This window comes from Centroberyx affinis, unplaced genomic scaffold, assembly GCF_046629955.1.
Source record: "Centroberyx affinis isolate AG114_WGS23_722 - 3 ecotype Tasmania unplaced genomic scaffold, CSIRO-AGI_Caff_v1 ptg002475l_1, whole genome shotgun sequence".
Lineage (NCBI taxonomy): Eukaryota > Metazoa > Chordata > Actinopteri > Beryciformes > Berycidae > Centroberyx > Centroberyx affinis.
In genome coordinates this window covers 608,126-619,835 of record NW_027280707.1, presented here as the reverse complement: position 1 = coordinate 619,835, position 11,710 = coordinate 608,126, and the positions used below count along the sequence as shown (strand labels likewise).

Genomic DNA, 11,710 nt, shown 5'->3' with positions numbered 1-11,710 from the left:
AAGCAACGCCATCTGTGGCATACGTCACGTTTACAGCTGAATTCCATGACTTTGCATACAGGAGTAATAACACCCACCGACACAACGCTGACAAACTGCGTGTGGGAGGGGGTGTGCTGACAGCATGAGGCAGATGGGCTCCAAATACTATAAAGGGATCCCACATTCACACTCATGCAAGTTCACATTGCACTCCTGTTAAGATATAATTGACTGAATCTTTATCAGCATCTGCTGCTCATTTTGAAAGTAATAGGTTTTGTTGTAATTACAAAGAAGCGATAGTGCCCCCGAAAGGATCCACCCAAACTGCCAGAACAGCCTTTGGTGTCAGATTGAGGGTGATCCCTCTCTTCCGACTATGCTGCAAATGGTACTGAATCACTTCCGGCTGGTGATAGGCTGTGGGAGTCAGGATTGTTGCTGGTGTAGGAAGAGCGTAATGGACTGTGAATATAAAAAGCACTATCCGTCTGTGACCCTCTATCAGGCTGGCACTTGTATTAAGTGTGACAAGAGGAAACGGCATTTACATAATGGAGCCTTCAGATGTATTTGTTGTTAAACTGAGGATGCATGCATTAGTGCCCACATGAGAAAGAGGCGGCAGGTGTATTCTATCTGCAATAAAATGGATACTATGACATTGAATAACAAATGAAAGCTGATTTGAAGCATTATTTTTGGCACAAAGCATACTGGAGGCAACAATCATTTCTTTTTAAAAAGCATCTTGTTCAAGTGCCTTTGAATATTTAGAAAAGCGCTATACAAATAAAATGTATTATTATTATTATTATTAAAAACACTGGGAAAACAATGACACACTGTATCATCAGGTTGTAATGATCCTGGATCCCACACACAGACACCAAAGACACACTTCGAGATCCTCAGAAACCCTAGAAGCAAAGCATCTAAGTTATTAATCTAAAGGAGGGAGATAGAGAAAGATGTTTATTGTGGTCTTTTGTGATGTTTACCCCAGGTTCAAGAACTTTTGAAATGATATGGACTGGAATCCCATGAAATGACATCTTTACCTGTTGAAACAGGATGTTGGGCCGGGACATAATGAAGTGAGGGGTCATTCAAAAGTCTAAACCAATGGAATATCAGTCAGGGAGAGAAAGGTAGTTTATGGGAGGGGCGGAGGGGCAGGATTGTTAAAAAAATCAGTGATGGTTTTATTGGTTGGAATTTATTTTTACGCCCCTACTAGTGCAGCATGAAGTCAGCATTAAAGATGCTCTGTTTTCCAGGAAGTAAAGGTAATGGGAGTTCATTTCATGGGGACTTTAAGGCCCCCTCTAATTTACAGCAATTAAAGTTGAAGTGTTTTTCCATGCCTGCTAGGCTTTCGTTTCCCTTTTAGCACCTAGTGACTTTAAAACTCTGTGTATAATTCTGGCAGGAGGATACTGCTGGCTCTTCCAAATGAAATGAACATAAGAAAACTGTACCTTTTTTATCATCCTGTATCAATAACGATGTATTGGCTGTTGACTGAGTGGTCAACTGTGTGGAAAACAAAAGCAAGCGCAGAGAAGACTAATTCACCTTTAATTAGTTTAATTTGATTAAAAGACATTAAAAGTGCTTTGAAATGGAACATATGCATCAGCATCCTCAGTAATGGAAGGCTTATCGGTGCTGCAATTAGATGTGTAAAGAGGTGCAGGATAGCTGGCTGACTCATAACTTTAGCTTTCGTCTTCCATGTTCACAGTGGGATCCACACAGAATACTGACAAGGGAATAATTTCCATCTCCAGTCATCTGTATGTTGTCACAGGCCACCCACAGATCAATTCTAGGAAGAGCAGAGCCAAAAAAGAGGCAGGGAGAGAAAGCGAGTAAACATCCGGTCCTATGCCACAAGATCTTGCAAGCCTATGAATCCAGGTCACAGAACAAATATAACCTTTTGGGAAGCCGAATTGGGTAGCAGAAGGGCATAGTGACTAGGGAGGCTTTTCTTTGCCAAGAGGGCTCAGGTTCACGCCGCCGTAACGTAACCCCTTCCAGCTTCAGAGACGTTACTGTCTAGCTGAGCGGCACAAGTGAAAAGAGAAATTCCCTATGGGATCAGTGAAGTATCACAAAAAAATAAATAACAGTGTGATTCAGGTCAGAGCACCAGTTTATTCTGTAACGGGTGAAGTTGATACTGGGAGCTGTTTAACATTATTGTGCCACATCAAGGAGGCACAGTTTTGGATGTTGAGAGGAATAATAAGACACTATTCTGAACTTCTGAACTTCTTGAGTATGACATATCCCACCAATCAAGGGCTCTTGATATGATTCTATATCTTCAGCACACTGCAGCAAATTAGATCTCTCTTAACTCAGTCTCAAAATCCATCCTTATACCCTTGTTGCGATAGGTGGAACTAGGCAAAGCTGACCATCAGGTAAAACTGCATATTGCTCATCATCTGTGCACTGAATTCAAAACCAATTCAGAAACACTGACAAACCACAACAAAATTCGAGACCTGGGAGCAACAAAGGGCCAGACGGGAACGAAAATGACTAATCAGTGGCCTATGTTCTGAAAATAAAAAGTAAGTGAGTAACCCTCCATACACACAATGTGGCTCCTTATGGAAGCAAAATTGAAAAATGCCCTTTAGTGTGTGAATAGGGGGATGTAGCGCATGTACCCAAAGCTGCTGATATGTTGCCAGGGTCTGAAGTGACACAATCAGTGCTTTTGTAAGAGTCCCCACCATTTCCTGCTCTAAAATGTGTTTTGGCATCCTTCCACTCTGCTTTCAATCAGTCAGTCAGTCAGTCAGTCAGTCAGCTCACCCCCCTCTCTGGTGGCTTCATTTGCTCCGTATCTCTCATCCAAAAGCTATTCATCTCTCTTTTCCAACCGGAGCTGACGCAGGCATCGTCTGTGTTCCGTTTAATTAATGAGTGAAAGTTACAGCATATTGAGTGGTTCTGGATAAAGGCCTTCAAGCACTCCTATATAGCTGATCGTAGGGTTTGTCGTTATTGCCTGGATGGTAGGAGAAAAGCCTTTGTTGGGTTTGTTGGAGTCAAAGAGCGATAGGAGAGGACCGCACGTGCCAGCTTGATAATTGCTGTGAAACAGGGATGGGTACTGGTAAAAAAAAATGTGTTTCAACAAAAATAATGTGACACGTGAATGATATGGTTTCTATTATTATTTTAACGTATTGTTTGATGTATTGCTCCATTATTCCATCTTTTGTTATGTACTTCGAGCTAGTTATTCTTGTTACTTTGCTCACTTGAGAGAAACTGCTTTAGAAATCCACAAGTACTTTTGGAGTACTTCTGAATATAAGATAAGATAAGATAAGATAAGAGTGTCAAAAGCTCCTCTGTGGGCAATACACCCACATACTCCTCTCAGGGAACGTAGTCGCTTAATTTTGAACACTCTTTAACTTAAACAGATTAAAGGGTTTGAGCGTCATGGAGAATGCCAAAGAGGAAGGATGAATGTGTTAAGCTCCTAAATTTCATTATCCGTCAACCTTTTTAGTTCTAACTAAAAAAACGAACTAATCAAGTATCATCATTAACTAGTAACTTCTTTAGTTCCTTGACTTAGTAAAGACTAATCTACCATTCTTATCTGTTAACATGATTTATCTTAATATAAGAGGAAGGCCACCACCTCTAACACAATGTTTTTCTTCCAAGTGTGAGTAGGGCTGTAACTTTAAAACAGGAAGACTGAACGCTGGCGGCAGTCCATCCCATAGTGTTGCTTGCTCCTGTCTGTGGCTGGGTGTAACAAGCTGTGTAATGACATCACACCAGTTGCCTCTGTGGAGCTCTACAAGTGACGTAGTCCAAAGCCCTGTTACTGTGGAAATAGCAGCTATACTTCATCCCAGCCATGCCAGGAAAGACAGCAGACAATTCTGCTCTGTTGGGAAGGAATGCTGCATTCTTCCACTGCACATACTGTACATCATTCATGATCAACCATGATATCAAGTTATTGGTGGACTAGTGCTAATGTGCAGATTTTACCATTTACCATAGATTTTGCCACACCATTTCAGTCAGTTTTGTCAAGATCTCAAATGCCCAGTCCACAATTTTCATTTTAGTGAAATGAGATGCCAGTGTTTGTGATACTCAATTGATCCCCAGAAGAAGAAATTAATCTCTTTGCTTTGTGCTTCTGGTTGAAAGACAGTCTCCCTAAACAAGGTGCCACCCTGCTGCCCATTGTACTTCAGACTTTTACAAAGGATGTTTTGATGTTGATCACAAATGCCTCTAAATGTGTTGTTTATTTGTATGTTTTGTCTTATGATCAGGTCAATATTCTGTGCCAGCGAGCTACTAAACCACTCAACTCACTATGCCTGTGTGCGCTGCCTTACCACCATGCTGTTTGAACAGTAGTGGCACTGATGATCATACTGTATGGTGGCTGTGTCACTCCACCCCCTCATACCAGGGAGGCCCCTCTTATCAGAGATGATAGGACCTCCAGAGCTGATTTGCGTCACTCTCACACTTCCATTTTTAGGCAACAAACAAGGGAAACACTCACACCTCATCATTATGTAGCCCTCCGGTTGGAAAGAGAGATAATTGACAACCAAAATGATTTTCATTAGTATGCTTAACCTTGGTTCAGTGACATGCTAGGATGTCTGCGTCACTGAATGCGTAGGAACGGTTTCTCCTCGCTGTGTGGATTCGAGGCCTGTTTCCATAAGCCTGCGTTCAGGATGATTTCAGATTTTCCTTCATGGAAAGTGGTTGATGCTTTTCATGATCTAGCTGCTGTGCTGCTTTAGATGCTTCTCAGACTTTGCCCCATGAGACGTTTTTAACAGACTAATGAAGCGCTTAAGGACTATTTTGAAGGCTGGAGGTACTTTATATTTTGTTCTACTTTGCTATTTCTTCAGGCTAAAACATTTTCATTGTTTAAACTCAGTCATATGCAATCCGGCTGCATTGGCAAAGTGCACAGACAAAGTTAAGTGAATTTAATGTTTCACCAGTTCTATGAAGCATACAGGCCTATTTATGTGTTATGGCAGTATTTTGTTATTTGTCATAACTTTCAGTGTCATTTGTGTCTTTATTTAGCATCTTGATTGTTTTTATCTTTTGGGAAGGGACTTTTTTGTGCAAAAAAAGATATATTAAACTAAATTAAACCGAGCTAAATTAAACTATCCTATTCAGTGAATGATTGCAACACATTTAATACAACAGTGTAAACTAACTAAATATCTGTGAATAAAATAAATGAATGCCTGTATTGGCTGCTGCAGTGTTGTGAGAATGTTTGAATGCTTAATGGGCCAGCCATGGGCGCAGGAACATTTCCAAATTTGAGAATCATGATTACATTGTATCACTATTTTCAGTATGATTTCATATAATGCAATTTTCAGTTTGGGGATAGGCATCAAGACCACTGTGTTCATTTTAAGCATGTGAGATATTTGTTGTCAGTTTGCCAAGGTGTCTTTTTAAATTTTATGTACTCCATTTTGAGGCCAAGATATTTCATCTTTTTATATTCATTAAATCATTAAGAGAAAGGTTTTGAGACGTTCAGCCAGATTTTAAGAATGTCAAAGCTACTTTTTAGCAGCACATGTTGTTGTGTCCCATCAACATGGCAACAAATTAACTTCGGGAGGTGGATATAAATAGTACATAATACTGTTGTCAACCTGTATCTAAACCCATTTACAGCTTTCTGCATCTAGATACATTTTGACAAAATAAATGATGTTGGCCTGCCAACCTGTTGCTTCTTGTACTAGTTTATATGATGTGTCTCAGTAACACGTGAATCTGTATGGGCGGAAGAGGATGTGAGTGTATGGAAGACATATGTGTATCTTACCTATTTTCTGGGGCTACACATGCTTGGCATGGGGCAAACCTGCTTTCTCACCTTGTTTCTTCACATTTGCTGAGACTGATGCAAAGCGAAGGCAACCAAAACCAGCCAAGACTGGCTAGTTCTTTCTACCATCTGGTGTTATGTTGCTTCTGTGAAAATGTGTGTTTCTCTGTATAGAGCAGACTCCAGACTCTATGCCATCTGTGGTCCCATAAAACACTGGATAATACATTGAGTTGCTGCGGATGAAGGAAGCGAGAAAACAAGCATTTTAATGGCCTTATTCCTTTTGTTAACGATTTTGTCAACAACAATCATAAAGTTTCAATGCTAAAATGTCAACAGCAATCCTTGGAAAACGTGTTTTTCTTCAGTTTAGTGAAATCAGTGAAAATCCCTCAAACACACGTTTGAGGGATTCAATATTTGGATTGGATTGGATACATGTGGACAAAGACTTTTGCCAGAAGGTAGGCTACCTAGTGAAAGGACCTTGATAACATAACATCATACAGACATTCCTAGATAAAATCAATTAATACTTTACAATAGCCACTGTCTGTTGTTAGTGAGTACACCAACTGCAGCAAGAAAATAGCCTATAGGGAAAATGTTACCTGCAATTGCAGTCTTTGTGCAATGTGCTGCTTCGTGTTCAGGATTTTGGGCACCAAACAGATCAACCAGATTTTGTGCACAGACCAACCTGCCAATACTGATCATATGTTCCTAACTTCCTAACACTTTTTTCCATTGATCACAGCTCGTCTTAGTGACATCCTATTTCTGCAAGTGACAGCTCAATGTAGAGCAGATGGCGAGACGTGTCACAGCAGCTCTCTGCATGTGTCAGCAAAGGTCGACCTATAGTGTGGGGAAAATGCTAATTGCCCGCTAGTGTGGTGGGATAGGAGCAAGTGTGGTCGGTGGTTGAAAACCAGCTTAACTTTTATTTTTGGGTCATGCTATAGGTGAGGCGGGGGGATGGAGAGAGAGATGTTGCTAACCTAATTCTCATGCAGCGTGTTTCTATGATGGATCATGGTTCCTTATGAATGCAAAGTTATCGCTGTAAGGCAGTCACATTGGTGCTGTGACATGCATCATATAGGCGCTCACGGCTGCCACTGTTGTCCAAGGACAGTTTACTCTTCATTTACCTCCCTAACAGCAAGTTATCCATGAATGTCCAACAAAAGTAATCTTTAGTGAAATCTGAATTGTCTCTAGTGACTGCTCTAAATCTGACCCCCAAAACTTCTCCACATTGACAGCTTTGACCATGTTCGGGTAACAGTAACCTTCTCAGTGGCCCAATCAGTTCACTATCTGGCATCCTGGTGGCAATGCTGTAAATAACATGGGGCTGCACAACTGTATCATGAAATTCACCTGTTTGTATTTGTCTGTCCGTGAGTAGGTTTCACCCTTAAACTGCTCCAGTAAACACCTCTAGGTGCTCCAAATGGCTGTCAGATGCCATTGGGGTTTCCTCTGGAAGGACGCTATTGGGCACAGAAAAAATACACAAATATTTTGTGATTACAGCCTCGAACCACAAGCCCCCACGTGCACGGATAGAGACTGATAAACTTGTTATTCTCTTTAGAAGGATGCTATATAAATATCACAGCAAACCTACAACACCTTATAGGTATATCATAGAGATATTACAGTGATACCACAGGAGATACAAAAAATACCATAAAATCAACCCACTATTGAGTAACACAGGCACCCTACAGTGATTTTTAGGTAGGGGTGGGCAATGTGAACGAAAAGTTGTTTATTAATAACTACGAATAAATCCCTCCATGCAATATCAAACATTTTCAGAGGGGTCAAGATCTTTTCGTCTGACGCATATGAGAGCGCATTTAACAATTCGCCCACATTGCCTATACACACACTTGTATAACAGTTTAGATAACAGTCGGCCGTATTGAGCCGCTGTGAGCCAACCACCGGCACCGCTTCATTCACTGGGAGCTGCCTCGTAGTGATTTGCTCTCGCCGCTTGCACGCCGGCAGTTACCGTGGGTTTCCACGTGAAGAGGATGACATCCTTATATAAAAAGACTGACAGCGCGGGCAGCCACTCACCGCGCGGGACGGCCGCTTCCGTATTGTTTCCGCGGACACGACGCCCGTCTGGACCAATGAGCGCAGAGCTGAGGGGAGGAGCTGAGGGAGGAGCCCGAAATGAGGTCACCGCCTGGGCTGGAGATTCAGGGCAGAGCTGGTGTGGAAACCTGAAGAGGCAGAGCACTGTGTCAAATCGGCTGCGAGCTGGTAGCACGTATTTGCTTCCCTGTTGACGGAATTCAACCGAAAACACCGCTGCAAGAGATTTTATTTTGCGGGACACGTTGGAAAAAGCAGAGGAGCTGCATCTGAGAGGTTGGTGGAGTTTCTTGTATTTTTCTGTGCGGTTTAACCCTGTGCGTTTAGTAACGTGCAATGTGATAATGGATTTCTCTTAAGAGCCTTGACTATTTGTTTGTATTTCTGCATCATACAGAATTGTGGAAACTGCTAAAAACAAATGAAGATACGTGTTGTTAAGGCGAAGTGCGCTGACACTGCGATATAGCCCACAATGTGAGCGTGAAACGGGAGTTGCATAACTGTGTCAGTGTGTGGGTCAATCCCGGTCAGTAGACTACAGTAAGCTAAGCCCTGCCCACATGACAGCAAGGATTTCGTCCTTATTCGTAAATGGGAAAACGTGCGGTAAAGCGATATACTGCTGCCGCCCTGCGCCCAAAGACATATATTTTACGTAAGTAGGCAAATTGTATTATGCAACGTAATTGATCTCTGTGCGCGAGGCTCTGGGTTTTTTAAATACAGACTGATAGATGACTAATGACGTAATTGCATCACTCACATATTGGTGTGTTGTAGGTATACATTCATGTGTCGCGGTTATGGCAAAAGTGGCTTCAGCGTAATGCCTTACATAAAGAGGGGAGGCTGCTGCAGCATCACATGTTGCTCAGCTGATGGCAACTTAACTTCTCGTAGCAGGAGTGAATAGAGGATTGGGAGATACTCTGGTTTTCGAGTTGTAATGTTTTCCTGCTGTGATGTTTGAGTCGAGGTGTTTTAGTTTTGAATAGTTTTAAAGAAAATATAATTTTTTTCTCCATGGTTAATGCACAAGTTCCACTATAAGCTTTCTCTCATTATGCAATGCACACGTTTTGACAATGTTAACTGTTGTTTAGTAATTCTTTATTCACTTGTTGAATCCACTAAAAAGGTGTTATTAATGTTTATATTTTACAATGGTTTCATCTCTGCCTAGAGGAACACAAAGCAAAGCTCTCCAAAACTCAAAGCTTGAGAAAGTAAGTGAGTAAATGGTAGGCTGTATTAAGGCTGATACAGTCTGAGACATTGTCTTTAGTCTTTCTGGTTAATATTTAGCAGTGAAACATGGGACTTAAGTTTATGACAAATGGTTAATCCAACTGCATTAAAGTTTGACAGGCGTAGTCACATTCAGTGTTCTTTGCGAGGGTGGAAAGGGAGGGGAAAGGAAGAATGACGCAAAACAGGCTGGCAAGAACAGGGAAGAAGTCATTTAGAGCAGTTATGTTTGTGTTCTGTACAACAGAGGAAGCTTGGCACGGGGCCGGGTACAAATTTCCCCTCCAGCCATTTACAATTGCACCAGGGGAGGCGGCTGCAGCATTAAGCTTAGTTAAAGCAAACTTAGTCCAAGGCTTGAGTGTATGCTCACAGGAGGACAATCTAGTGTGCCATTCTTCAAATAGAAGATAGACTCACATTTTCAAGCCCAAGTGTCCACATGATATGTTTGTGTGGAAGATTACCTTCAGAATCCTTAGTGAATGCATCCTTTCCTCTTGCTCTAATGTGGAGTTCTCTAATTGACCTCCAGTGGTTTAAGAATAAAAGACAAAAATGGCAAATATTATCGTTTCTCTGCAACGGGACGCTTCCCTGTTGATCAAAACACAATCCATCAGGCTCCATGCCCTTTTGTTTTGCCGCCAGGAAGATGGATAGGGCCCTCGGGTGCGATAAGGTGGTCTTCCAGGAACTAGGGAGGCGCAGTACAGCACGTAGACTGCATGTGATCCACCTTGACTATTTAAGATGATATTCAGGATAGATATAGGTCAGAGAATGGGGAAACAACCAAGGCAAGCTCAGCGCTGTCTGCACATGAAAGAACCTGTGTATTCCCTGCTATTAATGCCTCAAGTGTTGAGTGTTAATGAGATAAAAGAAGTGCAAGTGTGTATCAGCACATTAACAGCTCATTAAACTTTACTTTATTTAGACTAACAGTGGTAATGAAGTTGGGTTGCTCAGTCCTGTAACAGGTTCTTAAAGCAATTGTTGCAGTTGTCTTGGGGTAAAACAACCCTATCGACCTACTGTAATGACAATTATATGATATGCAGCATTGCACTCAGGCCCCCCCACTCACCCTTTTTCCTACGCACATTCATTTGACTGTTCCCAATTATGTTAGTTCCTATGTAAACTGAGCTGGTTGCACAAGATTGTTGCTACACAGTGTAATTACATTAATGCCACCAACATGATACGCAGTTACAAAACTGCAACAACTCACTCAACGTTGTGTAAGGTGGTTGAGATTACCTATTAGATAGCATGACAGCGGGTTTGTGAGATGTGTCTTCTTCAAAGGGAAAATGTAAAGGGGACTTTTCATGATGTGGAAAGTCTATAATGAAGAGATAATGTACAAGTGATGCACAATTTCCATTCTTAACTACAACACATTTGCTGACAAAGCCCAGCACTTGCAACTGTTTAATTTTCAAGGGTCAGAATATTTCCCCAGCAAGAGATGAAAGAAGAAGGCTAGGCTATAGTTCACATAGCTATTTATTCAGACAATGATGGAACACATAATTGGCAATATAACAAGAAGCTGCTTAAATCTAACATTAACACGTTCAAGAGAGCAGAAGTGAACTGCTTTAAATGTTAAAATCTTGCCTTGCTTGTCATGTTGTCGTTTTTCATTGAAATATCACTTTTTTCTTTGCCCCCCCTCCCCCTTTCCTGCTTCACTTGCTGCAACGCACCACTTCTCTTATCTGTGTCCGCTGGTCTTAACTCCGACAACTTTCTACTTCAACTTGTCTTTTTCAAGCTAGACAAGCTAAACTAACACAGTGGGGCTTTGAGGCTTTGAGATGTTTTCCCTTTGTAAAGGGATTTCATATCAAAACCATTTCTTTTCAAACTACATTGCTGAGTACATTGCCCGTGAGTGAGCGTAGGGACTTGTACTTTCTGTTTACCTTGGTAACAGAACAGTTTGTTCTCAAAGTGCGTTGCTAAGTACGGTGCCCGTGAAGGGTCATGGTTAACAAAAAATGCGTATAGGACGTACACAGAGAGCAATGACTATTTCCATATGCGATTTCGCTTCCGTACGCTTCGAAAACGGTCTGCTATCTGGTATTTTTTTCCCCCCACATTGTGCAAACTTTGTTCATCCGTCACAAAGGCGGATGAACAAATGTCCCAGCCTCTGCGCATGTGACGGCAGATGTTAATTTCCCACCCTGATTAAACCTGGGCTGAATGGTTATCAGGCAAGTCTGGATGCAATGTTCCATCCTTTTACAACCAAAAAAAAAAACGTTGAATTTGTCTGTCTGAAAATCTCTTTAAGATTGGGAAAAGGCAAGTGAACAACATGTTCCCTAGAAGGTGAAGATGCTGTTTCCTCCTATGATGGTCCGGAACTGATCCGATGATTGTATTACCCAGGCTCAAGAACAGTAGTATATCAACCTTAATTGTGTTATCTACCTCATC

General features: G+C 41.5%; 1 protein-coding gene across 4 annotated transcripts in view; it reads left to right on the top strand.

The window, feature by feature from the left end:
* The first annotated feature begins 8,128 nt into the window (after positions 1-8,128).
* Positions 8,129-11,710, top strand: part of per2 (period circadian clock 2) — a 28,028-nt gene continuing 24,446 nt past the window's right edge. For all 4 annotated transcript variants that reach the window (XM_071534011.1, XM_071534013.1, XM_071534012.1 and 1 more), the window contains exon 1: positions 8,129-8,275. The gene's annotated coding sequence lies outside the window, so the exon portion shown is untranslated. The remainder of the gene's footprint in view (positions 8,276-11,710) is intronic.